Source organism: Schistocerca gregaria, chromosome 2 (genome assembly GCF_023897955.1).
Source record: "Schistocerca gregaria isolate iqSchGreg1 chromosome 2, iqSchGreg1.2, whole genome shotgun sequence".
In the NCBI taxonomy this organism is placed as follows: Eukaryota; Metazoa; Arthropoda; class Insecta; order Orthoptera; family Acrididae; genus Schistocerca; species Schistocerca gregaria.
In genome coordinates, this window is record NC_064921.1 from 586,252,158 (window position 1) to 586,264,298 (window position 12,141).

Sequence of the window (12,141 nt, forward strand, 5' to 3'; positions counted from 1 at the left end):
GCGGGTGTCTTCTTTTACAGCGTCCTGAATTCTTCCCGCAGCTCTTGTAGCTGCCGGTGGAGCGTGACGATCACCTTCTGCATTGCCGCCCTCTCTGCCACCATCGTGGCTTTGAGAGTGGCCACAGCATTGTCGGTGGTGGTACTGGGCGAGATTGCGGCCTCCCCGTTTCCCCCTTTGGGAGGTGGTGGCGGGATCACTTCCTCTTCTCCAAGTACCACTTTCTTGGCAGTTGATGTCTGCTGCTTCAAGCATGTCTAGCTGTGAGCGTTTGCAGCATGCACGCTGCCGCAGTTAACGCACATAGGCGCAATGTGTGGTGGTTTGTCGCAATCGCATGTGTCATGCACCTTTGTACATTTCAGACACGCAACTGCGTCCTTGCACGTCCTGGCGACATGTCCGATCTTCTGGCAGTGGTAGCACTGCCTCTTGTGCTGTGGTTGGCCTTGCTTCTTCTTGTTGTTGCCACGGCCATCTCCTGCCAGCATGAGCAGAAGCTTGGCCACAGCAGCAAGCTTGCCTCCCTTTCCGTGTCCTGACATGGCGTTGGGCTAGTGGCATTGGTGTGCGCGAGCGACGGTAACGAAGTGAGCCGCAGCAAGTCGAGCAGCGAAGTGCGTTGCGTCGCGCCGCACCGCGCATCCATGCGTGTGTCGCTTCTTGTGTACAGATGGTTAAAACTACTGGTGTTCAAATATTAATCAGTGTGCATCTTTTCCTGCACACCGAATGACCAGGCGAGCCTACTGTGTTCCACTAATCTAAAACATTAAGAACGGTAGCTTGCCACCCTTCTCCATCTCAGTGGTAAATTTAATGTTTAGATGAACACTGTTCATGTGATCCATGAACTGCTGCACTGTATTTCCACAGTGAGGCCATATTAGGAAGGTGTCATTGATGAACCTAAGGAAGCAAAATGGAAGCAACACCGCAGATTTCAGAGCCTGCTCCTCAAAGTGCTCCATGAAAAGATTGTAGGGAGGCAGGAGCGGCAGTTTCAAATGTGGCACTGGCTCCTTGCACCACCTGATATCACTCAGTCCCACAGCGAGCTGGAGCTTCTCGAACTGCCCAACTCACTTTCCATGCATCCGTTGTTTCAGCCCATGATTGGTGCCAGTGGCTGTAATCATAGGTACATAAGTGGAAAATAGTGCCAATCCTAGCAGTAAGTAGTTTTACTTGTGATGACGATTATGGAGCTAGCCATCAAAAGCTTGAGAATTTTATTGGAACTGATGCAGTTTGAAAACCGAGAAGATTTTATCCAGTCTTGCCATTGCGAAAACTCTAAGGGCACAAGGCTTTCCTCTATGGTGAAGACATAATGCACAGTGTGAGACTGTTGGAGGAATTGTGTGAAAAGAAATATCATCTGCTGAGTTCTTTAGCATTTTTGCAACACTGCCAGGACAAGGAGGTAATTCCTTGCTTTGCGGTAGTTAAGCACCATATCCAACTGCTGCAGTGGACAGAATTTTGCAGTATCCCAAGATTACACATCAAATTTGATTTTCATCTTCCATTTTTGTCTACCTGCACATAAATTTTCTTCAATATTTCTTCTTGTGATAGAGGTTTGTATTCCCTGTATCCATGTGGTCAGTGGTCTCCCTCTTTTCTTTCTTCTTGGTGGCTCCCATTCTATAGTTCCTTTGACATCCTTTTTGTATGTCCATACCATAACATTGTTTTTCTTCTATAAAATCTGCAGTTGAATTTGTAACACCAATTTTCTTTCCAGTGGCTTCATTTCTGATTCTTTCTCACCTAAATATTCCTGCAGACTGCCTCCAAAAGTCCACCTCCGTTGCCATCAAATTTTCTACTGTTTGCGATTTAACTGTCCATGTTTCTGATTCATATGTCATAATGTTTCTGATAATTGTGTTGAAGGTTTTCCTTTTTGTTTCCTTTCTAATCTGTTGGCCCCATAAAATACCATTTACTGTTTCAATAGTAAAATTCTCAGGATTTATTGTTGAATTAATTTCCTTGTCTTGTTTTCCATTTTGTGTGGTACTGACTCCTAGACATTTGTACTCTTCAGTGTGTTTAGTAGTTTCCATCCCTTCTTCCAGTGTCAAATCTTGATTTGTGTCTCCTATTACCATATATTTTGTTTTATTGCTTTTGAACTGATGTCCCCATTTTTATATTCCTCTATTCAGCAAATTGTGTTTAATATATGACAGACTGCATCCTTGTCGTAATCCTTTTGTCACTTTAAATCCAGCTAAGAGGTAATTTTATACTTATATTCTTGCTATAGAGTTTTCATAAAGGTTCTGAATTGCTTTAATTATGAGGAACTAATATTAAAGACTTTCCACAAGTTACATATGGGTATATTATCAAATGCTTTTTCTGAGTCAACAAATACTAAATGAAAGGGTTAATTTCTAACATTTTTTTCTTTTCAATTATTTATTGCAAGCAAAATATATTATCTATAGTTGATCTCCCTGCACTGAAGCCAGCCTGTCCTTAGGCCTCCATTTCCTTAAATTTTGTTTCTGAAGAATGTTTGACAATCCTTCTATAAAGTCTGCTAAATACATTAGTTACAGTTATTCCTCTGTAGATCTCACACTCATCTTTTCTTTCTTTCTTGTGGACTGTTGATATAAATCTTACTTCAGTCTTCTGATATGGCTTTGCCATTTAAGTATTTTTCAAAGAGGGTTCTCAAAAGTTCATGTAATTTATCTGTATCACATTTCACCCATTCAGTTGGCACTACTCCAATTCCAGTAGCACTTCCTTTTTTAAGGTTTTAGTTAATTTTTTTACTATTTCTATGCTCAGTGGAATGCTGCCATTATTTTTGTGTCTTCTAGATTGTTATTAATTGTGTCCAAAAATTCTCCTCTGTTTTCAGTCAATAATTCTTTGACGTATTTTTCCGCAAGTCTGGATACTGTTGTTGTTGTGGTCTTCAGTCCTGGGACTGGTTTGATGCAGCTCTCCATGCTACTCTATCCTGTGCAAGCTTCATCATCTCCCAGTACCTACTGCAACCTACATCCTTCTGAATCTGCTTAGTGTATTCATCTCTTGGTCTCCCTCTACGACTTTTACCCTCCACGCTGCCCTCCAATACTAAATTGGTGATCCCTTGATGCCTCAGAACATGTCCTACCAACCGATCCCTTCTCCTAGTCAAGTCGTACCACAAACTTCTCTTCTCCCCAATCCTATTCAACACCTCCTCATTAGTTATGTGATCTACCCATCTAATCTTCAGCGTTCTTCTGTAGCACCACATTTTTAAAGCTTCTATTCTCTTCTTGTCTAAACTATATATCGTCCATGTTTCACTTCCATACATGGCTACACTCCATACAAATACTTTCAGAAAAGACTTCCTGACACTTAAATCTATTCTCAATATTCACAAATTTCTCTTCTTCAGAAACACTTTCCTTCCCATTGTCAGTCTACATTTTATACCCTCTCTACTTCGACCATCATCCGTTATTTTGCTCCCCAAATAGCAAAACTCCTTTACTACTTTAAGTGTGTCATTTCCTAATCTAATACCCTCAGCATCACTGGACTTAATGCGACTACATTCCATTATCCTCATTTTGCTTTTGTTGATGTTCATCTCCCCCCTGTGGGTTCGGGGGTAAGAATAGGCCCACGGTATTCCTGCCTGTCGTAAGAGGCGACTAAAAGGAGTCTCAAACGTTTTGGCCTTGTGAGATGGTCCCCTAACGGGTTTGACCTCCATCCTTCTAAATTTTCTGAAGAGCGAGCCGATTAGGGAAGGGCGCCTTACAAGGAGCGATGTGTCCATCATGCATTACCATCTCTAGCCAGGTTTGTCGTCATCGCTTAGCAGTCCCGCTCACCTACCATCTCTTGGGCATGGATTTGTTCTTGGGTGCAGTTTATTGCAGTCTGCTATGCTGTGTCGCTTTATGCGCCAATGACGATATTGGACTACATCACCTGAAATCCAGCACGGTAGCCAGTCCGTTGTGGTGGGGCCACCATGTACCCTGTCGGTTGTAGCCCCCTGACTACACAGGGATCGCTCTGCTGATGCCAGCGCCGTTAACTCCCCACGTATGCCAAGGAGTAGATGCCTATCTCCTTGGGGCATTGGCCATCCTGCCAGGTGGTCGTTGCTGAGGCTGGGTGGCGCCCGTGGGGAGGGCCCTTGGTCGGAGTAGGTGGCATCAGGGCGGATGACCCGCAATGAAGCGTGGTACATCATCTCTTGCTGGCGGCCAGCCGCCAGCAGTCTCTAAGCGTTCCAGGGCTCAATACAACGCAACTACATATGACCCCAAATCGTTCCCCTCCCTGGCTACACCATGGGAGGAACAAAAGACTAAGGATGCCAGCGAACCATACTCGCCCCGCTACCTGGTGTGTACGAGAGCTGATGGTGAATCCTTTACATCCATGAAGCCTCAGTTCTTCGTCGAGCACTTAGAGGACAAGTTCGGGGAGGTGGAGGGCTTGTCCAAAATGCGCTCGAGCTCGGTTTTGATCAAATCGGCGTCCTCCGCCCAGTCCCGCCGGTTACTCGATTGTAACAAGCTGGGGGATGTTCCGGTTACAATCACGCCCCATAAGAGTCTTAATATGGTCCAGGGCATAATATTCCATCGGGACCTTCTATTGCAGTCCGATGTCGAGCTTCGCGCCAATTTAGAGCGGCGAGGTGTTCACTTCGTCCGGCGCGTACATCGTGGTCCAAGGGATAAGCAGGTTGCCACCGGTGCCTTCATCTTGGCCTTCGAGGGTGATACTTTACCTGAGAAGGTCAAGGTGATGGTCTATCGTTGTGACGTCAAGCCATATATCCCTCCCCCGATGCGGTGCTTTAAGTGCTGGAAGTTCGGGCATATGTCTTTCCGCTGTACTTCCAGCCTCACATGTCGAGATTGTGGACGCCCATCACATCCCAATACTCCATGTGCTCCGCCTCCCATCTGTGTAAACTGCGGAGAGCACCACTCGCCTTGCTCGCCGGACTGCAGGATCTTCCAGAAAGAGCGCAAAATCATGGAGTATAAGACCCTGGACCGCCTGACATACACTGAGGCCAGGCAGAAGTTCGAACGCCTCCATCCTGTTCGAATGACTGCCTCTTACGCCGCAGCTACTACTGTTATGGCCCCATTTGCTCTCCCTCAGACTGCCACCTCTCAGAGCCGGAATGCTACACCTGCCCCCTTGATGGTGGGGGGCACTTCACTCCCTGCTGCTCCTGCACTATCTGCCTCAGGAGCAGCAACCCCCCAACCATCGGGGACATCAGTCCCCACTTCTAAGCTGGGGAAGCCTCAAACTTCCCCGGCTCGAATAGCACGAAAAGGGTCCCTTGGGTCCCTTCCTTCCCAGGTTTCCACCTCTGGGAAGGGTGACGTCAGCCAATGGAAGAAAAGCAGACCAGCGGCTGGTCGCAGGGCTTCCCGCTCCTCCTCCGTCCTGGAGACTGACTCGCTGGAGCCCTCCCAGCCAATGAAACCCAAGGACCAGAGAGACAAGACGAAGAAGAAGACCTCTAAGGCCAATGAACACGCGGTGGCATCCACCCCACTGCTCCCTACAGGCTCTGTGTCCGAGGATAAGGTGGAGATCCGGTCGTCCGCTGAGGACCTGGATCTCGCTGGACCCTCAGACACCATGGAAGCAGATTGTACTGGTCCTCCATCGGTGGCAGCAGGTGACCCAGTGGCGTGATCTGCCTCCTCGGCCCCTTCACGCCTTTTTCGGACATGGACAAAGCGATACTCCAGTGGAACTGCAGCGCTTTTTTCCACCACCTTGCTGAGCTTCACCAACTCATCAGCAGTCACCCTTTCCTCTGCATTGCCCTACAGGAAACTTGGTTTCCGGCAATGCGGACCCCTGCCCTACGTGGGTATCGGGGTTATTACAAGAACCGGGCAGCTTATGAGAGGGTATCTGGTGGAGTCTGCGTCTACATCCTTAACTCTGTCTACAGCGAATGTGTACCTCTTCACACACCTTTAGAGGCTGTCGCTGTAAGGATGTGGACCCCTCAGCCTATTACTGTCTGCAGTTTGTATCTTCCGCCAGATGGTGATGTCTCGCGTCATGTGTTGGCTGCATTGATAGTACAACTGCCTCCTCCTTTTGTGTTACTGGGCGACGTTAACGCCCATAACCCCCTGTGGGGTAGCGCCGCGATTACTGGCCGGGGTAGAGATGTCGAGTCTCTTCTCTCGCAGCTTGACCTCTGCCTCTTAAACACGGGAGAGCCGACACATTTCAGCGTAGTCCATGGCACATTTTCGGCCATCGACCTTTCTATCTGCAGCCCCGGGCTTTCACCATCCATCCACTGAAGTGTCCATGACGACTTATGTGGTAGTGACCATTTCCCCATCTTTCTGTCACTACCACAGCGTCACTCTTTTGAACGCCCCTCCAGATGGGCTCTGAATAAGGCTGATTGGGGCTTGTTCTCCTCTCTCGCCACTATCGCACCTCCTTCCCATGACACCATTGATGCGGTGGTTCAGTCGGTCACCACCGGCATCGTTTCTGCGGCGGCATCTGCGATTCCCTGTTCATCCGGGTCCCCTCGGCGGAGGACTGTGCCTTGGTGGGCGCCCGAGATCGCAGAGGCGATTAGAGATCGCCGGCGGGCTCTTCAACGCCATAAGCGGCACCCGTCCTTGGAGAACCTCATCGTTTTTAAACAGCTCCGTGCCCGTGCCCGACGCCTTATTCGCCAACGGAAGCAGGAGTGCTGGGAACGGTATGTTTCCGCCATTGGCGTCCGTACCTCTGCATCGCAGGTTTGGGCTAATATCAGGCGACTCCATGGCTATCGGCCGCCTGTCTCTGTCCCTGGGCTTTCGCTGAATGGAGTGGTGTGTCCTGACTCCGACATGATTGCGGACCGGTTAGGAGCGCATTTTGCTCAGTGTTCCGCATCTACGAATTACCCACTGGCCTTCCGCTCCCGGAAAGAGTGGTTGGAAAGTTGGAGGCTTTCCTTTCACACGCGCCGCGCGGAGTCGTACAATGCTCCTTTCAGCGACTGGGAATTCCAGAGTGCACTATCTGCTTGCCCTGATACGGCTCCTGGGCCAGACCGCATCCACAGCCAGATGCTGAAACACCTCTCTGTGAATTGCCAGCGACGCCTCCTAGATGTTTTCAACCGCATCTGGGTTGAGGGTGTGTTCCCGTCTCAATGGCGAGAAAGCATCGTCCTCCCCGTGTTGAAACCTGGCAAGAACCCGCTGGAGATGGACAGCTACTGCCCCATAAGCCTCGCAAACGTTCTTTGCAAGTTGCTAGAACGTATGGTGAGCTGGAGGTTGAGTTGGCTCCTCGAGTCTCGAGGCCTTCTGGCTCCGTCTCAGGGTGGGTTCCGTAAAGGCCGCTCTGCCGTCGATAATCTGGTCTCCCTAGAGTCTGCCGTCCGTACAGCCTTTGCACGCCGCCAACATCTGGTTGCCGTCTTCTTCGACATGCGGAAGGCATACGATACGACTTGGCGATATCACATCCTGGCCACACTTCATGGGTGGGGTCTTAGGGGGCCCGCTCCCGATTTTTATTCAGAATTATCTGTCGTCTCGTTCCTTCCGCGTGCAAGTTGCTGCGTCCCATAGTTCCTCCCGGGTCCAGGAGAACGGGGTCCCACAGGGGTCTGTCCTCAGTGTCTCCCTGTATTTAATTGCGATCAATGGGCTCGCTGAGGCGGTGGGATCGTCCGTCGCAGCTTCGTTGTATGCAGACGACTTCTGCCTCTACTACAGCTCCGCTGGCATTGCAGTTGCTGAGCGCCAGCTGCAGGGCGCTATCCGCAAGGCGCAGTCGTGGGCTGTAGCGCACGGCTTCCAGTTTTCGGCTGCTAAGACCTGCGTTACGCATTTCTGCCAGCGTCGCACGGTTCACCCTGAGCCACGCCTTTACCTTGACGGTGAACCTCTTGCTGTGGTAGAGACGCATCGGTTCTTGGGACTGGTATTTGATGCCCGGTTGACTTGGCTGCCTCATATTAGGCAGCTTAAACAAACATGCTGGTGGCATTTAAACGCTCTCCGTTGCCTTAGCCACACCGGATGGGGTGCCGATCGGTCCACCCTTCTCCGGCTGTATCAAGCGCTGATCCAGTCCCGCCTTGATTATGGGTGTGTGGCCTATGGTTCGGCATCGCCATCAGCATTGCAATTGCTGGATCCCATCCATCACTGCGGGATCCGACTCGCCACAGGAGCATTTCGGACAAGCCCTGTTGACAGCTTACTTGTGGAGGCTGGTGTTCCTCCATTGCGGATCCGGCACGACCGACTTCTGGCCGCTTATGCTGCCCATGTTTATAGCTTGCCAGGGCATCCCAACTACCGTCTCCTGTTCCCGCACTCGATCGTCCATCTTCCAGACAGGCGGCCCCGGTCAGGGTGTACGATCGCGGTTCGCATCTGGGCTCTACTGTGTGGGATTGAGTTTTTTTCCTCTCCCGCCCGTTTTCCGGGCCAATCTCCGTCTGCCCCCTTGGTGTGTGCGCCGACCATGCATTCGGCTGGATTTGGCACAGGGTCCGAAAGACTCGGTCCCTCCTCCGGCCCTCCGCCGCTGCCGCTTTGTTTCTCTCCTTGCCGAGTTTCCCGGATCTGCCGTGGCCTATACCGACGGTTCGATGGTCTCTGGTCGCACTGGTTATGCTCTTACTCTAGAGGATCATTGTGAGCAACGGTCGCTGGCACCCGGGAACAGTATATACACTGCCGAGTTGGTTGCCATCTATCGCGCCCTAGAGTATATCCGCTCCCGCTCAGGTGAGTCCTTTGTCATCTGTAGTGACTCCCTGAGTGGTTTACGAGCTCTTGACCAGTGCTTTCCTCGTTCCCGTCTGGTGATGGCCATCCACGAGTCGCTCCATGCTCTTGCCCGTTGCGGTCGCTCCGTGGTCTTTGTTTGGACCCCAGGTCATGTCGGCATCCCGGGCAATGAGCGGGTTGACACGCTGGCTAAACAGGCAGTGAGTTCACCGGCTCTGGAACTCGGCCTTATGGAGTGTGATCTCCTGTCGCTTTTGCGCCAGAAAATGCTCGGTGCCTGGGGTGACGAGTGACGCACCCTGCCCACGCCCAACAAACTTCGGGCGGTGAAGGAGACGACCGGTGTGTGGCGCTCCTCCATGCGGGCCTCTCGGAAGGACTCTGTCGTCCTCTGCCGGCTGCGCGTTGGCCACACGTGGCTGACGCACGGCCATTTGTTGCGCCGGGAGGACCCACCGCTATGTCGCTGCGGGGCAGCTCTGACGGTGGTCCACATTTTGGTGGACTGCCCGCTTTTAACAGGACTCAGGCAGACGTTTGCACTGCCTGATACCCTCCCTGCCCTTTTATGTGATGACGTTGCTATGGCGGACCTCATGTTGAGTTTTATTTGGGCAGGGGGTTTTTATCGTATGATTTGAGTGTTTGTCCTTTTATTTCCTGTATTGACTTGGGCCTTTGGCCTGTGGTTTTAAACTGTGGGTTTTAATGTCATTTGGTGGTTGGCTTTTCCTTATTTTCATGGTCGGCCAACCACCTTCACACTCGGTGTGATTTTAGTTCCGTTCGTCTGGTCTTTGTCTGTCTTTCTTGTATTGTGTCATCCCTTGTCTCAGTTCTCCGTTTTTAACGACTGACAGTTTTTATTTCGTGTGATTTTATCGTGGAACAAGGGACCGATGACCTTAGCAGTCTGGTCCCTTCAATCCCACACCCAACATGATGTTCATCTTATATCCTCCTTTCAAGACACTATCCATTCTGTTCAACTGCTCTTCCAAGTCCTTTGCTGTCTCTGACAGAATTACAGTGTCATCGGCGAACCTCAAAGTTTTTATTACTTCTTCATGGATTTTAATACCTACTCCGAATTTTTCTTTTGTTTTCTTCACTGCTTGCTCAATATACAGATTGAATAACATCGGGGAGAGACTACAACACTGTCTCACTCCCTTCCCAACCACTGCTTCCTTTTCATGCCCCTCAACTCTTATAACTGCCATTTGGTTTCTATACAAATTGTAAATAGCCTTTCGCTCTCTATATTTTACCCCTGCCACCTTTCGAATTTGAAAGAGAGTATTCTAGTAAACATTGTCAAAAGCTTTCTCTAAGTTTACAAATGCTAGAAACGTAGGTTTGCCTTTCCTTAATCTAGCTTCTAAGATAGGTTGTAGGGTCACTATTGCCTCACGTGTTCCAATATTTCTATGGAATCCAAACTGATCTTCCCCAAGGTCGGCTTCTACTAGTTTTTCCATTCGTCTGTAAAGAATTTGCATTAGTATTTTGCAGCCGTGAGTTATTAAACTGATAGTTCGGTAATTTTCACATCTGTCAACTCCTGCTTTCTTTGGGATTGGAATTATTACGTTCTTCTTTAAGTCTGAGGGTATTTCGCCTGTCTCATACATCTTGCACAGTAGATGGTAGAGTTTTGTCAGGACTGGCTCTCCCAAGGCCGTCAGTAGTTCTAATCGAATGTTGTCTACTCCTGGGGCCTTGTTTCGACTTAGGTCTTTCAGTGCTCTCTCAAACTCTTCACACAGTACCATATCTCCCATTTTATCTTCAGCTACATCCTCTTCCATTTCCATAATACTGTCCTCAAGTACATCGCCCTTGTATAGACCCTCTATATACCCCTTTCATCTTTCTGCTTTCCCTTCTTTGCTTAGAACTGGGTTTCCATCTGAGCTCTTGATATTCACACAAATGGTTCTCTTTTCCCCAAAGGTCTTTTTAATTTTCCTGTAGGCAGTATCTATCTTACCCCTAGTGAGATAAGCCTCTACATCCTTACATTTGTCCTCTAGCCATCCCTGTTTAGCCATTTTGCACTTCTTGTCAATCTCATTTTTGAGATGATTGTATTCCTTTTTGCTTGCGTCATTTACTGAATTTTTATATTTTCTCCTTTCATCAATTAAATTCAATATTTCTTCTGTTACCCAAGGATTTCTACTAGCCCTGGTCCTTTTACCAACTTGATCCTGTGCTGCCTTCACTACTTCATCCCTCAAAGCTACCCATTCTTCTTCTACTGTATTTCTTTCCCCCATTCCTGTCAATTGTTCCCTTATGCTCTCCCTGAAACTCTCTACAACATCTGGTTCTTTCAGTTTATCCAGATCCCATCTCCTTAAATTAGCACCTTTTTGTAGTTTCTTCAGTTTTAATCTACAGTTCATAACCAATAGATTGTGGTCAGAGTCCATATCTGCCCCTGGAAATGTCTTGCAATTTAAAACCTGGTTCCTAAATATCTGTCTTACCATTATATAATCTATCTGATACCTTTTAGTATCTCCAGGCTTCTTCCATGTATACAACCTTCTTTTATGATTCTTGAACCAAGTTTTAGCTATGATTAAGTTGTGCTCTGTGCAAAATTCTACCAGGTGGCTTCCTCTTTCATTTCTTACCCCCAATCCATATTCACCTACTATGTTTCCTTCTCTCCCTTTTCCTACTACCGAATTCCAGTCGCCCATGACTATTAAATTTTCGTCTCCCTTCACTATCTGAATAATTTCTTTTATTTCATCATACGTTTCTTCAATTAATGCGTTCACTATGCTGTTTGTAGTAGCTTACCCGCATTCCTATTTTTTTTATTCATTAGTAAACCTACTCCTGCATTACCCCTATTTGACTTTGTATTTATAACCCTGTATTCGCCTGACCAAAAGTCTTGTTCTTCCTGCCACCGAACTTCACTAATTCCCACTATATCTAACTTTAACCTATCCATTTCCCTTTTTAAATTTTCTGACCTACCTGCCTGATTAAGGGATCTGACATTGCACGCTCCGATCCGTAGAACACCAGTTTTCTTTCTCCTGATAACTGGATACTAATGTAGTTAATTTGTTGAGTTTCTTTAGAATTTTTTCTCGGTGTTTTCAATTTCTTCCATGTCTCTGAACTGCTCTTACCTCCAATTAGATTATCCACTTTATTACTAGAATTTTCCCAATTCTCATTTTTTGCTTCTGTTACCATTTTTCTAATTTTTGCTTGTTGTGCTCTTAAGTGTATTGTGTCCTGTATAGTTAGTGTATTTGGTCATTTCAAATATTTTTCTTTTTTTATTTGCATCTCTTTCTGTATTTCTTTATCAAAATAG

The 12,141-nt window shown here is 48.0% G+C and overlaps 2 protein-coding genes across 3 annotated transcripts in view; one reads left to right on the forward strand and one right to left on the reverse strand.

Annotated features, from left to right (window-relative positions):
- LOC126335883 (beta-1,3-galactosyltransferase 5-like) overlaps positions 1-12,141 on the reverse strand; it is a 168,295-nt gene that overhangs the window by 35,314 nt on the left and 120,840 nt on the right. The gene's annotated exons all lie outside the window — the stretch shown is intronic.
- The window catches only part of LOC126333847 (probable RNA methyltransferase CG11342), a 31,922-nt gene that overhangs the window by 12,711 nt on the left and 7,070 nt on the right, over positions 1-12,141 (forward strand). The gene's annotated exons all lie outside the window — the stretch shown is intronic.